Source organism: Meriones unguiculatus, chromosome 6 (genome assembly GCF_030254825.1).
Source record: "Meriones unguiculatus strain TT.TT164.6M chromosome 6, Bangor_MerUng_6.1, whole genome shotgun sequence".
Lineage (NCBI taxonomy): Eukaryota > Metazoa > Chordata > Mammalia > Rodentia > Muridae > Meriones > Meriones unguiculatus.
In genome coordinates, this window is record NC_083354.1 from 62,142,434 (window position 1) to 62,161,837 (window position 19,404).

The 19,404-nt window shown below is 42.1% G+C and overlaps 1 pseudogene; it reads left to right on the forward strand.

The window, feature by feature from the left end:
• Positions 1–2,520: 2,520 nt before the first annotated feature.
• Positions 2,521–19,404, forward strand: part of LOC110542685 (baculoviral IAP repeat-containing protein 1a-like) — a 49,487-nt pseudogene continuing 32,603 nt past the window's right edge.

Consider the following 19,404-nt stretch of genomic DNA (forward strand, 5'->3'; position numbering starts at 1 on the left):
TGTGCTGGCTGAGGTAGCTCAGAGGTGGGGTACTTTCCTGGAATGCAAAAGGTCCTGGGCTCAGTGCTTAACACCCACCCTGAACTACTGAAGGGACTAAGGGCTTGGTTAGTCCAAGCCTGTTAGGCAAAATAGAGGACCCGGGCTCGATCCCTAACAGCCACCCCAGTACATTGCAGGTATATGTACATTTATGCTTATGTCTATGTCTGTCTATGTCTATGTCTCTGTTCTGTCTATGTCTATATCTATGTCTCTGTCTCTATGTCTGTATCTATGTCTATGTCTTTGTATGTCCATGTCTATATCTATATAGGCTAATGGGACAATGCAACATTTTAACTTAGAGAAAAATAATTGATAAGATAGATTCTGTAGCAGCTATAACAATTATGTTCTACTAATATAATAATAGAATAGAGACTAGCGTAGAGGAGGAGGTTCCACAGATTAACATGAAAGATAGCAGCAGTGGAAGACTGGAAGCCCTTCCTGACCTGGGCTTCATCTCAACCAAAGGAGCATGCGGAAGAAGAGCTAGCTTTGTAAGAATACTGGGAGAGGCAAATATTGTGTGAAGTGTCAAGCAAAGCTGTCCCTTTCCTCTCTTGGGTCTGGGTCACAGTCCAGGCAGCATTCTTAGCTGATTAGAATGTCTCCTTTAATAAACTATCTCCTTACCTGTAAGCATCCCTGTGCTTCATACAACCCACTGTAAAGAGGTATAAGATCTTGGGATGCTCAGTGGCTGCCTGCCAAACTCAAATCCTCCCCTGCATCTGGAGTTTGTAAGCAAGGGTGAGTAAAACCACTGAACTGGACCACCCATGGGTAAAAAAATGTTTGTTTAGGAAATTAAAGTGCCAGGTGTTCACTTGGTGGCCAGAGAACAGTGGCACAGAAAAAGCCTTGTCAATCTTAAGGGAATAGGGAGGAGAGGTGTGGGTAAAAACAGCCTGGGAGTTAGTGCAGGCTTTTGCTGTTCGGGGTTATCCGGAACTAGATGTCCATGCCCCAGTTAGGTGACTGTTAGGGACAGCTGGATAAAGGAAGTGGTGATTTTCCTGGTAAACAGAAAGGTGCCTTTGAGGTTCCTGAGGGATGCTGAATTTACCCCCTGGTTTACTCAATAACCTTCTGTTTCCCTGGCCAGAGTCCTGCCTGAGATAGGACATGGTTATTGGCACCACCACTGTGGGGGCCACTGTGGACCTAACACAGCTTACATGCAGAGCACTAGCCCTGAAAAGTAAACGGAAGAGAAGGGTTTAAAGAACAGGGTGATTTTACCACATTTTCTCTACGAGGCTATGGGATTTCGTGTATATTTTTCTCTAACATGCATGGCAAATATGTGCCCGCATCACAACAATGGGGCCATTATTCACATTTGGAACAGGTCTTGGTGATACAAACTGTGTAGCATCCTGTAGGTTGATATGGTCCGTCTGTTTTCAAGCTCTTGGCCTTTAATTCACACAACTGAAAACAAAGGCTCTAAGATTTTCAAAAGAAGCAAAATTAGTTTATGTGGAGCAAAGTGAAGCTACAGATTAGAAGAGGATACACTGTCAAGATGCACAAATGGCTGTGTGAATCAGAGTTCTGACACACCCTGATTATTGCTTGGGCTTTCACTCATGTGGTTGAAGAAAGGGAGGGATCGAGTTACAAGAAAGGAGACAGGTTCTTTGTTTTGTCTGACAGGCTGAATTTAAGCCTTTAGTCCCTGAGCATGTCCTTCACATAACACATCTGACTTTCTTCATATGCATATGTAGTTATGCGAAAGATAAGATGCTCAATAGGGAACTCTCCATAAATGTGAGAAAGTAGTTTTACTTTCCTGTATATGCCCCCCAAACAACTGTGCAGGTGAGATCAGCCTGTCCATTCTCCCTTCCTAATACATTGGTGCCACACTTGACTAGAGACTGGCCTACACTTGACTGTCCAAAAGAAAAAAGAAAAAAAAATCCAAAAGCCCAGAAAGTGGCCCAATGAAAGTGGCAGAGAGTGTGTAGTATTTGTAGGTTATCACAAGAGGGAGATGTGCACAACCCAAACCAAAGAGGGTCCCAGGATAAACACTTTCCTGTGGTGCCTGCCTCAGCCACAAGTTCTAGACCAGCATGGAATACATAGCATAATTCTATCTCAGAATAACAAACAAAGAAACAAAAGGTCGGGGGAGCCTTTATGGATGGAAACAGGCCTATTTGTCTTGTTCATAGCTGGTCCTCATGGCCTAGTCCACTTGCTTGAGACACAAGTCGACACAGCAATTATTTGTTCTTAGTCCCTTTGTTTTGAGATATGGGGCAGGGGCATGAGTGTGTGTATCCAAAAGTCCATGTGGAAGTCAGACGACAACTTGTAGGTGTCAGTTCTCTTCTTTCAATGTCCCAGTTTAGCTGCAAGTGTTTTTACCCTCTGAGCCACCTCATGGGACCTAAATTCATGTTCTTTATAGCAAAGCATTGCTATCGCCATTATCTGTTTTCCTTTCCCTTTTAGAAGATGGCTGAGCATGGGGAAGCCTCTGAGGAGCCAGTTACTGAGTTTGATTATGATCATCTCCATGAGCTCTCTGCTCTTCTCGGTGTGGATGCAGTGCAGCTGGCCAAGAGCCAAGATGAAGAAGAGCATAAAGCACGAATGAATATGAAGAAAGGTTTTAACTCACAGATGCGCAGTGAAGCCAGGAGATTAAAGATTTTTGTGACCTATGACCCATATAGCTCATGGATGCCTCAGGACATGGCAGCTGCTGGGTTTTACCTTACTGAGGTGAAACCTGGGGTGCAGTGCTTTTGCTGTAGCTTAATCCTCTTTCACACCAGCCTCAGGAAAGTTCCCATAGAAATCCACATGAAATTTCATCCAGAATGTGAGAACCTGTTGGGCAAAGATGTCGGTAACATTGGCAAATATGACATAAGGGTGAAGAGTCCAGAGAAGACTCTGAGAGGCGGCAAAGCACGGTACCAAGAAGAGGAGGCCAGGCTGGAGTCCTTTGAGAAGTGGCCTTTTTATGCCCATGGGACCTCACCACGTGGACTCTCTGCAGCCAGCTTTGTCTTTACAGGTAACTAACTGGGTCCCATTTTGTGAGGTTTTCTGTGGTGGTTAAGGGTTAGGTTCCATTTTGTGGGCAGTACTTTGCTAATCAACAATTATTGGTGAACTGTGTTACATTAGACATAATGTGTATTTCATTACATTTGAACTTTAATAACTTTGCTTCTGCTTTAGTGCACATTTAATGAAGCATTGGTTTGCTACAGATATGTATGTATATGTACACACACATGCATACACACGTGGGTGTGTATAAAGTAAAATGTTACTTTTCTTTACATATGCACCTTAATAGTACCGGCAGAGGGCTGAGTGTGTAGCTGAGTGCTAGATCACATAGTAGGACCTCCAAAGCCCTGGGCTGTGTCTATGGAGGATGGCCATGACTGGGATGGGAGGTCCAGATGTAGGAGTGGGTCATTTAGGGCAGTGGGATGTGGCCAGAGATTCAGCCAGAGGGGACATGGAAGAGCAAGCATGCTGGGGTCTGTGTTGCTCTGGTTCAGTATGATCAGCTCCAAGACACACCTGGTGCCATCGCTTCCCTGCATCTGTAGGTGAAAGGGACACTGTGCAGTGCTTCTCCTGCGGTGGATGCCTGGGAAACTGGGAAGAAGGGGACGATCCCTGGAAGGAGCATGCCAAGTGGTTCCCCAAGTAAGTGGATCGTATTTCATGAGTAAACTTTTTAATGTTTTACAGAGCAAAATAAACCTAGAGATAAAAGAGCCACATTGTTGGGGTATTCCCTTGAGTTCTGATCTTCCTCCTATCCTATATGGGGTCACCCCAGAACTTTTTAAGTGGTCACATAGTGATAAGTTTGAATCACACGAACTTAGCTTTTTCTTCTATTTTTGAAGGTTTTTTTTTTTCTGGATTATTGAGTGATTTTATTGGCGTGATCCATAAAGGATATTTTTGTATCCCCGCTGTAGCCCCCTTCATCATTCCCTCCAAATCTCACCCTCCCTCCTTCCTTTCCTCCCTGCCCCTCTCTAAGTCCATGATAGGGGAGGTCCTTCTCCCCTTCCATCTGACCCTAGCTTATCAGGTCTCATCAGGACTGGCTGAAATGTCCTCCTCTGTGGCCTAGAAAGGCTGCTCCTCCCTCGAGGGGTGGGAAGGGTGAAAGAGCCAGCCACTGAGTTCATGTCAGAGACAGTCCCTGTTCTCCTTACTAGGGAAACCCACTTGGATGCCATAGGCTAGAGGTCCTCTATGGTAGGCTCCCATCCTGTTTCTTGTTTTCTCCTACTTCCAATGTCCACCCCATTTGTCTTTCTCAGTGAGGAATGATCATTTTATCCTGTGTCCTCTTTCTTGTTTAGCTTCTTTAGGTGTACAGATTTTAGTATGTTTATACTATAGGCTTAGTATCCACTTATAAGTGAGTATATACCGTCTGTGTCTTTCTGCTTCTGGGATACCTCACTCAGGATGATCTTTTCTAGATCCCACTTTTTTCCTGCAAATTTCATGATTTTCTTGTTTTTAATTACTGAGTAATATTCCATTGTGTAAATGTACCACAATTTCTGTATCCATTCCTCCGTTGAGGGACATCTGGGTTGTTTCTATGTTCTGGCTATTACGAATAAAACTGCTACAAACATGGTTGAACAAATATCCTTGATGTGTACTTGAGCATATTTTAGATATATGCCTAAAAGTGGAATAGCTGTATCTTGAGTAAGCACTATTCCTAATTGTCTGAGAAAGCACCAGACTGATTTCTGAAGTGGTTGTAGAAGTGACATTTCCACCAGCAATGGAGGAGGGGTCCCCTTTCTCCACAACCTCTCTAGCATGTGTTGTCACCTGAGATTTTGATCTTAGCCATTTTGATGGGTGTAAGGTAAAAATCTCAGGGTTGTTTTGATTTGCATCTCCCTGTTGGCTAAGGATGTTGAGTGTTAATTTGGTGTTTCTCTGCCATTCTATAGTCCTCTACAGAGAATTCTCTCTTTAGATCCTTTTTGTTTACTTGATTTGTTGCTTTTTAACTTCTTTATTTCTTTATATATTCTGGATATTAATCCAGATATAGGGTTGGTGAAGATCCTTTCCCAGTATGTATGCTGTCGATTTGTTCTGAGGACAGTGTCCTTTGCTCTACAGAAGCTTTTTAGTTTCATGAGGTCCCATTTATTGATTTTTTTGCTCTTAGAGCCTGTGCTGTTGATGTTTTGTTTAGGAAGTTGTCCCCTGTGCCAACGAGTTCTAGGCAGTTCCCCACTTTTTCTTCTAACCGATTTATTGTGTCTGGTTTTATGTTGAGGTCTTTGATCCACTTGGACTTTAGTTTTGTATAGGGTGATAAATATGGATCTATTTTCATTTTTCTGCATGTAGACATCCAGTTGGACCAGCAGTATTTGTTTAAGATGCTGTCTTTTTTTCTGTTGAATAGTTTTGGCTTCCTTGTCAAAAATCAAGTATCCATAGGTGTGTGGGTTTATTTCTGCGTCTTCTATTTGGTTCCATTGATCCACCATTCTGTTTCTATGCCAATGCATGCAGTTTTTATTACTACTGCTCTGTAGTACAGCTTGACATCAGCCAAGGAGATACTTCTAGATGATCTGTTGTTGTACAGGATCGTTTTGGAGATTCTGGGTTTTTTCTTTTTCCATATGAAATTGAGAATTTTTCTTTCATGGTCTGTTAAGAATTGTGTTGGTATTTTGATGGAAATTGCATTGAATCTGTATATTGCTTTTGGTAGGATGATCATTTTCACCATGTTAATCCTACTGATCCATGAACATGGAAGATCTTTCTATCTTCTGATATCCTCTTCAATTTCTTTCTTTAGAGACTTGAAGTTTTTTTTCAAACAGGTCTTTCACTTGCTTGGTTAAAATCACACCAAGGTACTTTATGTTTTTAGTGGCTGTCATGAAGGATGTTGCTTCCCTTGTTTCTTTCTCGGCCCTTTCATCTTTGGTATACAGGAGGGCTTAAGAGTTTTTGAGTTAATTTTGTATTCAGCCACTTTGCTGAAGGTGTTTATCAGCTGAAGGAGTTCTCTGGTTGAATTTTTGGGGTCACTCATATGTACTAGCATATCATCTGTGAATAGTGATATTTGACTTCTTCCTTTCTGATTTGTATTCCCTTGATCTCCTTTAGTTGTCATATTGCTGTAGCTAGGACTTCAAGTACAATGTTGAAGAGATATGGAGAGAATGGGCAGCCTTGCCTTGTCCCTGATTTCAGTGGAATTGATTTAAGTTTCTCTCTGTTTAGTTTGATATTGGCTATAGGCTTGCTCTAAATTGCCTTTACTATGTTTAAGTATGTATCTTGTATCCCTGGTCTCTCCAAGACTTTAATCATGAATGGGTTTTGAATTTTGTCAAATGCTTTTTTGGCATCTAAGGAGATCATGTGGCTTTTCTCCATAAGATTGTTTATGTGATGGATTACATTGATGGATTTCTTTATGTAGAACTATCCTTGCATGCCTGCGATGAAGCCTATTTGGTGATGGTGGATGGTATCTTTTATGTGTTCTTGGATTCTGCTTGCAAGTATTTTATTGAGTAGTTTTACATCAATGTTCACAAGAGAGATCGGTCTAAAGTTCTCTTTTTTTGTTGGGTCTTTGTGTGGTTTAGGTATCAAGGTGACTGTGGCTTCATAGAATGAGTTTGGTAATGTTCCTTCTGTTTCTATTTTGTGGAATAGTTTGAAGAGAATTGCAGTTAGCTCTTCTTTGAAGGTCTGGTAGAATTCTGCACTGAAAATATCTGGCCCTGGCTTTTTTTTTTTGGAAGGGAGACTATTGATGACTGCTCCTATTTCCTTGGGGCATATAAGACTTTTCAACCTTTCTGCCTGATTTCTATTTAACTTTGGTAAGTGCAATCTATCAAGAAAATTGTCCATTTCATTTAGATTTTCAAATTTTGTTGCATATAGCTTTTGTAGTCAGACTGTTTGGATTTCTTCAGTGCCTGTTGTTATGTCCCTCTTTTAGGTTTTCTTTGCCTTTTAGTTAGTTTGGCTAAGGGCTTGTCTATCTTGTTGATTTTCTTAAAGAATCAGCTCTTGGTTTCATTGATTCTTTGAATTGTTTTATTTGTTTCTAATTTATTGATTTCTGACCTGAGCTTGTATATTTCCAGCTGTCTACTCCTCTGGTGTGTTTGCTTCTTTTTTTTCCTAGGGCTTTCAAGTGAGCTCTTAGGTTGCTTGTATAGGATGTTTCAAATTTCTTCTTGCAGGCACTTAGTGCTATGAGCTTTCCTCTCGGCGCTGCTGTTGTTGTGTCTCATAAGTTTGGGTATGTTGTACCTTCATTTTCATTGAATTCTAGGAAGTCTTTAATTTCTTTATTTATTTCTTCCCTGATCCAGCTGTCTTTGAGTAGCGAGTTGTTCAGTTTTCATTTATGTGTAGACGTTTTGCTATTTCTGTTGTTGTTGAGGTCCAGATTTAGACCATAGTGATCAGATAGGATACAAGGGATTATTTCAATCTTCTTGTATCTGCTGAGGCTTGCTTTGTGACCAAATATATGGTCTATTTTGGAAAAGGTTCCATGAGGTGTTCAAAGAAGGTATACTCTTTTGAATTTGGGTGAAAAGTTCTGTAGACATCTATTAGGTCCATTTGATTTAGGAGCTCTGTAAGTGCCCTTATTTTCCTGTTTACCTTCTGTCTGGATGATCTGTCCCTTGGTGAGAGTGGAGTGTTGAAGTCTTCCGCTATTAAGGCGTTGGGATGGATGAGTGATTTCAGGTTTAGTAACATTTCATTTACAAATGTAGGTGGTCTTGTATTTGGGACATAGCTGTTCAAAATTGTGATGTCCTCCTGGTGGAATTTTCCTTTGATGAGAATGAAATGCCCCTCCTCATATTTTTTGATTAATTTTGGTTGAAAGTCTATTTTATTAGATATTAAGATAGCTACTCCAGCTTGTTTTTTGGGGTCCATTTGCTTGAAAAACATTTTTCTAGTCCTTTACTCTGAGGTAGTGTTTATCTCTGTTGCAGAGGTGTGTTTCTTGGATGCAGCAGAAGGTTGTATCCTGTTTCTGCAACCATCCTGTTAGTCTGTGTCTTTTTATTGAAGATTTGAGTCCATTGATGTTGATGTTGATGGATAATAGTGACCAATGACTGTTAGTTCAATTCATTGTGAAGTTGGTGGTCTTACTGTGATTCATTGCTTGTTTTTTTTTTTTTTTTATTTTGTTGGAAAATTATCTGTATCTTATGTTTTCTTGGGTGTAGTGTTTTCATTGGATTGGAGTTTTCCTTCTAGTATCTTCTGTAAGGCTGGTTTCCTATGTAGATATTGCTTAAATTTTGTTTTGTTATGGAATAGTTTGTTTTCTCCATCTATGCTGATTGAAAGCTTTGCTGGGTATAGTAGTCTGGGTTGGCTTCTGTGGTCCCATAAGGTCTGCATGACATCTGCACAGGTGGGCATGACTTCTGGCTTTCATAGTTTCTGATAAGAAGTCTTGTATGTTTCTGATAGGTCTACCTTTATATGTTACTTGGCCTTTTTCTCTTGCTGCTCTTAATATATTTTCTTTGTTCTGTAGATTTAGTGTTCTGACTATGATGTGATGTGAGGAATTTCTTTTCTGGTCTAGTCTATTTGGTGTTCTGTAGTTCTCTTGTATATTTATGGACATCTCTTAAATTTGGGAAATTTTTCTTTTATGATTTTCTTGAAGATATTTTCTGGACCTTGGAGCCTGGTATGTTCTTTTTTTGTCTATTCTTATTATTCTTTGAATTCACCTTTTTGTAGTGCCCTTGGTTTCTTTGATGTTTGTGTTTGGGACTTCTCTGATTTTACTTTTTCTTTGAGAAAAGTTTCAATTTCTGCAAGTGTATCTTCAGCACCAGAGATTCTCTCTTCCATCTCTTGTTTTCTATTTTTGATGGTTACCTTTGTGTTTCATGATCTTTTCTCTAAGTTCTCCAGCTCCACGGTTTTCTCTGTTTGTGTTTTCTTTATTACTTCTAATTCTGTTTTCATGCATCATTTCCTTCATCTGCTTGAATGTGGATTCCTATCTCTCTATGATAGTCTCTGTTTTTTTTTTTTATTTTGTTGTTGTTTTCCTCTCTATATGCCACTAATTGTGCCTCTACTTGTTTGGCTATATTTGCCTATGTTTCTTTGAGAGCTTTGTTCATTTCCTCTTTGTTTGCTTCCATCCATGTTTCAGTTTCTTTGAGAGATTTGTTTGTTTCCTCTTTATGTGCCTCTAATAACTGGATAAGCATAGCTTTAAAATCATTTTCCTGTGTTTCCAATGAATTGGAGTGTCCATAGATTTTGGGGGTTGCTGCTGACACCATGATGTCCTGCATTTTGTTGGATGTGTTCTTTCGCCAACCTCTGGCCGTTTGCTTATCTGTAACTGTCACTGTTTGTTCCTGGATTCTTCATTTCAGAGTGGTACCATCTTTCTCTGGTGTCTGGAGAATTCTTCAGGAAGATGAGAGAGGTCCAGTGGTTTGAGAGTGTGCGTTGGTGATTCAGCTGTACCTAAGGGAGAAAGATTCCTGGGCACAGAAGGACAAGTATGGGTGGGCATGTGAGTGTGTGTGTGCATGGGCATGTGTGTGGAAGTGTGCCTTGACTGACCGGGTGTTAGAGAATATAGATGCCTGAAGTGTGGGGCAGGAGACTGTGTAGGCACCAAAGAGATTGCAGGTGCTGGAGGTCTTCACAGGTGCAATTCGTTTGTGCAGATGCCCTGAATACCTTAATGGCGTTGCAGACCACAGGTATTCAGCTCTGAGCTCCAGGAGTTATTTGCCTGAACTCCACTGGTAGACTCCCAGTATTCTGGGGGCCTCAATGTTGAGAACACTGTCCCTCTGTTTCCCACAGTTTGCACATGGGTAGAAGAGTCGGATATCTGGCTGCTAGCTTAGAAGGACCCTGGAATCTGGGGCTCTGCAAGCTCTGGAAGGCACCCTCACACTGTAGCAGGTCAAATTGTAAAGCACAGGGGTTCTGCTTATTTTCTACTCTCAGTTGGGGCCTGCTCAGTCAATGTGGGGGTAGGAGCTCCTTCAGCTCACTGGTGCTGCAGCCGCTGATCTTGGAAATCCAGCTGTAGCTACGAGACTGGGAGGCTGGTCCAGGTGCCTGCTGGGAAGTCTTGGGGGGGCACAACAGTGGTCCACAGACCTACGTGGCCCGGTGCCTGGTGTCACTGGGTGGTTTGGCTGGTCTGGCAACTTTGGTGGGTGTACAGCCAGCTGTCACCACTGAGGGATTGGGTGGCTCTTACAGTCACTGACTGGGAGGACCTGTGGAGTTGGTATGGCCACCTGCATACCTGGGACTCAGAAGTATGGTACTGTGGACCTGGGAATCAGAAGGCTGGTAGAGCTGGCAGCTGTGGATGAGGATCTAGGAGCCCCATCTCTGCTGTCTCAGTCCCCAGGCAGTGAGTTCTGTGCTAAGAGTCTCTGGAGTCTCTTAGAGTCTCTGTGGGACAGCTCCACTGAAGAGGAGGGAGCCCCTAAATGGGGAAGTGAATGTTCGCCACTCTCCATCCCCAGAGAAGTCCATGGGTAACCTGAATCTAAGTGGTCTCAGCTCATGTGATGTCCCTGCTCATTCAGGAAGCCTCAATATTGATTTTGTGGCTTCAGTTGCCCCTCTACTCACCAATTTCAGAGTTTCAGATCCTCTGCCTCTCTGATATGGTATGCTGCTATCTTGCATCCACCTTAAAGTAATTTTGCTTTCATTTGAAAACATATTTTTGGTTTGGTTTGGTGTGTGTGTGTTCACTTTTGTGGGCACAGGTTGACCTAGCATGCTTTTTCTATCACTCTCTCCCTATCTTTAGACAGGGATCACTGAACCATAACTCACAGATTGGCTGACTAGCTGGCCAGGGAGTGTCTAGGACCTGCCTGTCTCTGTTGACCCAGGGCGAGGGTTGAAGAAGTGTGTGACCATACCCCACCTTTACATACACACTGGGCTTCAAACTGCAGACCCTCAAGCCTGTACTGTGCCATTTTCCCTACTAACCCATCTACTCAGTAACCCAAATACTAAGATAATGTCTGTCAGGGAACAGCCCCGTGACTTATCCCAACTAATAAATGCTTTAGTCTGTACAGGGGTAGAATTGGTGTATAAAACAAAGAAAGTCAGAATGTTTAAGGCATTACAAGTGGTTTCACATGTGCGGAATATGCACCAAATGAAAATGCTTGCTGGATGCAGTGGCACATACCTGTAATCCCAGCACTAGGAAGATGGAGAGTGGAGAATCAGGAGTTCAAAAGCCACCCTCTGCTGAAAGGCAAGAGGGCCAGATGTCTAGGTTATCTACATCCCCATGCCCCAAGAGAAAAGAAGTTTTGCTTCAGAGATTCAAGGATTTGGGTATTGCAGTTGTCTTTAGCTCCCCGCTTAGAAAAAACATATTTTAATTAATTTTAGTGATCTGTTTTGTACTGGTTTTGTCATTTCTTTGCTTTTCTTTATTTGTTTCTGCCAACAAAGATTTACTTCTTTCACTGGTTTTCAAGCTTTGATTATGGAACATCTCATGGAAATGAAAAGATTACTATAATAAGCACTTGGCAGCACCTGGTCAGTAACTATCTCCTCCTCCACATCCTGCCAGTGTTTTCTATGGAATAACAAGAACCAGGGCTACTTCAAAGTGAGTTCCAGGGACCACATAAAGCATCTGTTAGTATTATAGCATGTGAGATGGGACCACAATATGCTCATGTCTTCTAGGAAAAAATGGCATAAGTGCCTAATGTCAAATACGTGAATCAGCATTCAAATGCTCATCTCCCTCCCTCTGTTACAGTTTTGTTTGTGTGTTTGTTTTTAAAATAAAAGGTGCACTTCTGGGGCTGTGAGAATGGGGGTGTTGTTCTTCTGCCAGGATGTGTGTGGAGGTCAGAAGATGGCCTGAGGTAGGGACCCCAGGTATCACACTCAAATCATCAGGCTTAATAGCAAGCACAGCTGCCCTCTTAACTGTTTTACCAGCCCAGAATTATGAATCCATTTTCCTCACCTTTCACCTTTTCAATTATTTCTTAAAAGAAATCACTTAAGCTGCTCTGTATAATTTCCTGCACTTTATACTTGGCTGAATGTTCCTATTTATTTAGTTATTTATTTATTTATGGCTGTGTTTTTCTGTAATGTCAGTGAATGGTGCTTGACTCGAAAGGGCTTTTATTTTATTTTATTTTATTGATGGACATCATTATATGTCCCAGGCTGGCCTCAACTTGCTCATCTTTCTGCTTCACCCTCTGACATGATAGGATTGAGGGTACACACCACCGTGACTGGGATTTTTTTTTCCAAATAGTTGTAGCTCATACTGTGTATAGGAAAGTTCCTGCGTAGATGCTAGATCACACACAAACCAACTAGGCAAGTATTTACCAGACACCTTGCACACAGGCAGCCATGCTCACAGAAATGAAAGGCTATCTAGGATTATTTGTAAATGGAAATATAAATATGCACAATTCATGTAGGGTGAGCAGTCTTTAAAAATTCTAAAACTAGCACCTAGGAGGCCAGAGGGCATGTGGATCTCTATGAGCTCAAGGGCAGCCTGGTTTCTGGTCTATAAAGTGAGTCCAGGACAGCCAAGGCTACACAGAGAAACTGTCTCAAAAAAACAAAACAAAACAAAACAAAAACAAAAACAAAAAACCCCAAAACTAACCAAACCAAAAAAAAATTCTTAAATTATATCACAACATGTTCACAAATATATAAAAAGCTATGAAATGATGATGTAATTTAAATAGATGATCTTGGGCTTGGGTTTGTTGAGCTGTGAGGTAACAAGAAAACTTCACATTTTACTTGCTTTACTTAAATTATTGGAAAGGAAGTCTAAAAGAAAGTAAGAGGAGGTTTAAAGGGAAGAGGGGACAAAGAGGAAAGGAAAAAGGTGAAAACAGTAGCTGAGGAAGAAATGGTTCCTGGAAATCAATGATATAGTCATAGGAACGATGGGCCCTGATTAGCAAGTCATAGAATGTCACCATCTCCTTAGGAGTTGGGCTTGTACCCTACAGATGTATCTGCTGCACTTCAGCCTCAGACAGGGGCCCCACTGCTGCTCCTGGGCTCCTAAAGCAGCTCTGGCCCAGCTCAGGGCCCTGGGTTTAGTGTTGCTGGCTACACTCTGGACAACTTCCAGCCACACCATTCCCATGTGATCAGCCCTAACTAGAGCTGCACATCTGCCTCCAGTGGTCTTTAGTTGCTTCTCTGACACAGCAGAGTGAACATGACCTACACAGGAAGAGGAGACAGTCCAGCGACTGGCCCACAGCTGAAAGGAGTAAGGCCTTGTTAGGCCCAGCATGAGCATAAATATAAGAAGGTATGAAGAGAACTCAGGAAACTAATCATCCATCCATGCAAAATGGCAAGAGGTTCATCTTGACCATTGCGCAATGGGGTCACCACTGCTGGTCAGCTAGGAGTGGCACCGGGTTAAAAAGACCTTAGGTTTTTAAAAGACACAAGGTGGGAATCTCCTGGGGTTGCTATCTTGGTGATTCGGGATTGGATGAGGTGTTTAACTTTTAAAATAATTGGCTCTATTTGACTGTGTTTCTTTGAGAGCTTTGGTCATTTCATCTTTATTTGCCTCCACTTGTGTGGCCAAGTCTTTGAGAGATGTGTTAATTTCCTCTTTAACTGTCTCTATTTGTATGGTATTTCTCTGAGAGATCTGGTTTGTTTCCTCTTTATGTGCCTCTAATAACTGGATAAGCATAGCTTTACAGTCATTTTCCTGAGTTTCAGATGGATTGGATAGCCATTGATTTGGAGGGTTGCTGGTGAAGCCATAATGTCCTGATTTTTGTTGGATGAGTTCTTTCACCGACCTCTGGCAATTTGCTTATCTGTAACCTTCACTGTTTCTTCCTGGAATCTGCAGTTCAGACTGTATGGTCTTTCTCTGGAGTCTGGAGAATTCTTCAGGAAGATGAGAGAGGTCCAGTGATTTCAGCATGTGCATTGGTGTTTCAGCTGTGCCTGTGGGAGGAAAGTCTGAGGGCGCAGCAGTACAAGTTCGGGCAAGTGTGTGCGTTTGCACATGGTCAGAAGTATGCCTTGATGGACACGGTAGTAGATAATGTAGAAGCCTTGAGTATGTGGGAGGGGTGCTGCCTTGCAGGCACCGAAGGGTTGCAGGCACTAAAAGTGTCACACAGGCTGGTGATAATTTCAGGCACAATTTGCTTATGTAAATTCCCTGAATAACTCAGTGGCCTACAGGCTACTGGCTCTGTCTGAGCTCCAGTTGTTATTTGCCTGAACTCCACTGGTGGATGCCGCAGAGCAGGGGCTTCAATGTCCCAAGAATCCCTCTGTTTCCCACAGTGGATATGTGGATGGGAGGGATCTGATGACCAGCTGCTATCTTAGAAGGACCCTGGATCTGGGGCTCTGCAGGGACTTGAGGGCACACTCTCTCTCTAGCAGGTCAAATCGGCAAGCACCCTGGTACCCCTGCTCTCTACTCCCAGGTTTGGACCTGCTGAGTCAAACATGGGAGGATGAGCTCTGTCAGCTCAGTGGTGCTGCAACCAACGAACTAGGGAGTCTAGCGCAGCCTCAGAACTGGGAGGCTGGTCCAGGTGCCTGCTGGGAAGTCCTGGGGGACCACAATAGTGGTCCACAGACCTGGGTGGCCTGGTGCCTGGTGTACCTGATTCTTTTGGTGGCTGTAGAGCCAGCTGTTCGCCACTGAGGGGTTGGGCGGCCCATCGAGTCACTGGCTAGCAGGTTTTGCAGAGTCTGTACAGCTGCTTGCAGACCCAGGACTTGGGACCGGGAAGGATGGTACCTTGGATCTGGGACTCGGAAGGTGGGTAAGGCTGGCAGCCGGGTGGCTGAGGAGCTCGGAGCTCCGTCTCTGTGTCTCAGTCCCCAGGCAGAGTTCTGTGCTGAGACTCTCTGGCACTGAGGGCCAACTCCTAGGGGAGGGAGGCCCAAAAAAGGGAAGTGCAAAGGGTTCAAAAGTTCACTTCTCTCTGACCCCAGAGAAGTCCTCTGGTGACCTGAATCTAAAGGTCTCAACTCATGTGATGCCTCCTCTTGTTCAGGAAGCCTCAATGGTGATTTTCAGGCTTTAGCTGCCCCTCCACTCACCAATTTTGGAGTTTCAGGTCCTCAGCCTCTCAGATACTATGCTGCTGGTCACCACCATCTTGGATCCCCCTTGGGGTGTTGGGTTTTGTCAAAGGCATTTTCACCATCTAATGAGATGATCATGAGTTGTTTTTTTTTTTCCTTCCTTCAGTTTGTTTATATGGTGGATTAGGTTGATGGATTTTTATATGTTGAACCATCCCTGCATTTCTGGGATAAAGTCTGCTTGATCATGGTGGATGATAATTTTGATGTGTTTTTGGATTCAGTTTAAGTATTGTATTGAGTATCTTTGAATCAATGTTCATAAAGGAGATTGATCTGAAATTCTCTGTTGGGTCTTTGTGTGGTTTCAGTATCAGGGTAACTGTGGTCTCATAGAATGAGTTTGGCAATGTTCCTTCTGTTTCTGTTTTGTGAAGTAGTTTGAGGAGTATTGGTATTAGTTCTTTGCAAGTCTGGTAGAATTTTGTGCTAAAACCATCTGATCCAAGGCTCTTTTTGGTTGGGAGGGTTTTGATGATTGCTTCTATTTCCTTAGTGGTTATACATCTAATTAAATTGTTAACTTGATCTTGATTTTACTTTAGTAAGTGGTATCTATCAAGAAAATCATCCATTTCATTCAGATTTTCCAATTTTGTGGCATACAGGTTTGGAAGTATGATCTAATGATTATTTGGATTTCTTCAGTATCTGTTGTTATATACCCTTTTTCATTTCTGATATTCTTAATTTGGATACTCTCCCTCAGTCTTTTAGTTAGTTTGGCTAAGGGCTTGTCTATCTTGTTGATTTTCTCAAAAAATCAGCTCTTGGTTTTGTTGATTTTCTGTATTGTTCTCTCTGTTTCTAGGTTATAGATTTCATTCCTGAGTTGGATTATTTCCTGATGCCTACTCCTCTTGGGTGTGTTTGCTTCCATTTTTCTAGAGCCTTCAATTGTGTTATTAAGTTGCTCATATAAGCTCTCTACATTTCTTTATGAAGGCACATAATGCTATGAACTTTCCTCTTAGTACTTCTTTCATTGTGTCCCATAAGTTTAGGTATGTTGTGCTTTCATTTTCAATGAATTCTGGAAAGCTTTCAATTTCTTTATTTCCTCTGTGACCCAGTAGTCACTACCTAGAGAGTTGTTCAATTTCCTTGAGTTTGTAGGCATTCTATTGTTTCTGTTATTATTGAAGTCTAGCTTTAATCCATGGTAGTCTGATAGCATACAAGGTGTCATTTCAATTTTCTTATATTTGTTGAGGCTTGCTTTCTATCGGAGTATGTGGTCAGTTTTGAAGAAGATTCCAAGAGGTGCTGAGAAGAAGGCATATTCTTTTGTGTTTGAGTGAAATGTTCTGTGGATCTCTGTTAGGTCAATTAGCTTCATTATTTCTCTGTTTAGTTGCTGTCTCGATGATCTGTCTGTGGTGAGAGAGATGTGTTGAAGCCCTCCCACTGTTAACGTGTGGGGTTCAACGTGTGATTTAAGCTTTAGTAATGTTTCTTTTATGACCATGGGTGCTCTTGCATTTTGGGCATATATGTTCAGAAATGAAATATAATCTTGGACGATTTTTCCTTAGATGAGTATGAAGTGCCCTTCCTAAACTCTTTTAATTTTGGATGAAACTCTATTTTATTAGATATTAGAATAGCTACTCCAGCTTGCTTCTGTGACCATTTACTTGGAAAATCTTTTTCCAGCCCTTTATTCTGAGGTAATGTCTATCATTGTTGCTGAGGTGTGTTTCTTGTTAGCAACTGAATGATGGGTCCTGTTTACACATCCATTCTGTTAGCGTGTGTGTGTGAGTGTGTGTGTGTGTGGTATGTGTGTGTGTTTAACATGGAGATGAGGCCATTGATGTTGAGAGAGATTGATGACCACTGGTTGTTGATTCCCATTATTTTGATGGTGGTGGTGGTTTTGATAGTGGTGGTGGTTGTGGTGCTGTGTGTGTGTGTGTGTGTGTGTGTGTGTGTGTGTGTGTGTATGTGCCCCTTCCCTGTTTTGGTTTATTGTTGTGGGGTTATTTGTTTCCTGTGTTTTTCTGGGTGTGATTAGCCTGCTGGGGTTGCAGTTTTCCCTCTGTCGTTTCCCTTCTGTAGGGCTGGGTTTGTGGTTAGGTATTGTTTAAATTTGTTTTTGTTATAGAATATCTTGCTTTCTCCCTCTATGGTGATTGACGTTTTGCTGGACATATTAGTCACGGCTGACATATGTGGTGTCTTAGTGTCTGTAAGATAGCTGCTCAAGCCCTTCTTGCTTTTAGAGTTTCTGGTGAGAAGTCAGATTTACTTCTGATAGGTCTGCCTTTTTAAGTGACTTGGCCTTTTTCCCTTTCAGCTTTCAATATTCTATTTTGTTCTGTACATTTAGTGTCTTGATTATTATATGATGGGAGGATTTTTTTCTGGTCCAGTCTATTTGGTGTTCTGTAGGCTTGTATAATTATAGGCACCTCTTTCTATAGGTAGGGGCAGTTTTCTTCTATGATTTTGTTGGAAATATTTTCTGGGCCTGGGAGCTTAGAGTCTTCTCCTTCAATTTCTATTATTCTTAGGGTTGGTCTTTTGCTATTATCTCAGATTTCATAGATGTTTTATGTCAGGAATGTTTTATATTTAACATTTTCTTTGGCTGATGAATCGATTTCTTCAATAGTATCTTCTACAGCTGAGATTCTCTCTTCCATCTCTTGTATTTTGTTGGTGATGCTTTTGTCTGTAGTTTCTGTTCTCTTCCCTAGGTTTTCCATCTTCAGGATTGCCTCAGATTGTATTTACTTTGTGGCTTCTATTTCCCTTTTTTGGCCTTGGACCGTTTTATTCTTTTCCTTCTCCCATTTGGCTGTTTTTGTTGTTGTTGTTTGTTTTGTTTTTCTGTGTTTCTTTGAGGGATTTATTCAATTCCTTTACCTATTTGATTGTATTTTCCTGAATTTCTTTGAGGGATTTATTTAGTTCTTTTAAGGCCTTAATCATTTGTTTTCACAATCTCAGATTTAAGATTGTTTTCTTGTGCTTCTGGTGTGATAGTATCCCCAGGGCTTGCTGTGACAGGATAGTTGAGTTTGGGTGATGTCACGTGGCCCTGGGATTTGTTGCTTGTGTTCTTGCACTGATTCTTAGTCATTTGGTTGACTTTGGTATTAGCAGGGCTGGTGGTCTCTGATGGTAGCAGGTCTCTGGAGTTATAGGTGGAAATCTTGGTCCCAGATGGCCTCAGTCTTCTGGTTTTCTTACTCCTCCCTGATCCATTCGGGTCTGCTACTCCCTGATCCTCGATGCTGCTCTCTGATCAATGCTGATCTCCAAGGCCACAGATCAGAGTAGTTCCTGGGAAATGGCACAGGCTGGGGAAACTGAGGTTTAGGACTCACAGGGAAGTGGAGCTCAAGCACTCTGGGCTGACCTCATCACTATTGCTGGCAGGCTCTAGCAAGCCAGTAGGTGGGGAAGGGTGGGGGAGGTTTCACCTGTTGGTCCCTGATCTGTGCTGGTCTCTAGGGCTACAGATTGGTGCAGGTCCTGGGAAAAGGTACAGCTCCGGGAACTCAGAGTATATTTTAATTATATTTTTAATTATAGATGTGAATTTCTTCAAAGTAAGAAATCATCAGAGGAAATTGCCCAGTATATTCAAAGCTATGAGGGATTTGTTCATGTAACGGTAATTTACAAGGGCCATTTCTAATAGCATACGTTTGTTACCTAATAATATGTGATTCATCAGGGTGATGTTCATTTTTGTTTGTTTGTTTTCCCAAATACTCTATGTTTTTCTTCCTTTCTCTTGTCATTGTCCTGCCTCTTCTCTGCAGAGAGGAAACAAAACTCTTCTCTTGTGAAGCTGGAACCACTTAGACAGTTTCCAGGCTGGCTTTGGGTTGCTTCTGCTGCCTCCTTCATCTTCCCTCTGAGTGAGGCCACTCACTACTCTAGCTACCTCCTCCTGCCTCCATCTGGATGTCTGACTCAATCTTCTGACCTAGTACATGGCAGAGGCAGGGCACTCAAAACTGGCTCCTGAACCTGGTTATTTACACCCTTAAACTAGTAAGGACATCCTAGTGGCAAGCAGTGGGAACCCACCTCAAACTGAAGACAAAGGAGACTGTATTGTCTGACTGACTGAGAGACAATCTCTGCAGAGGGCATGGG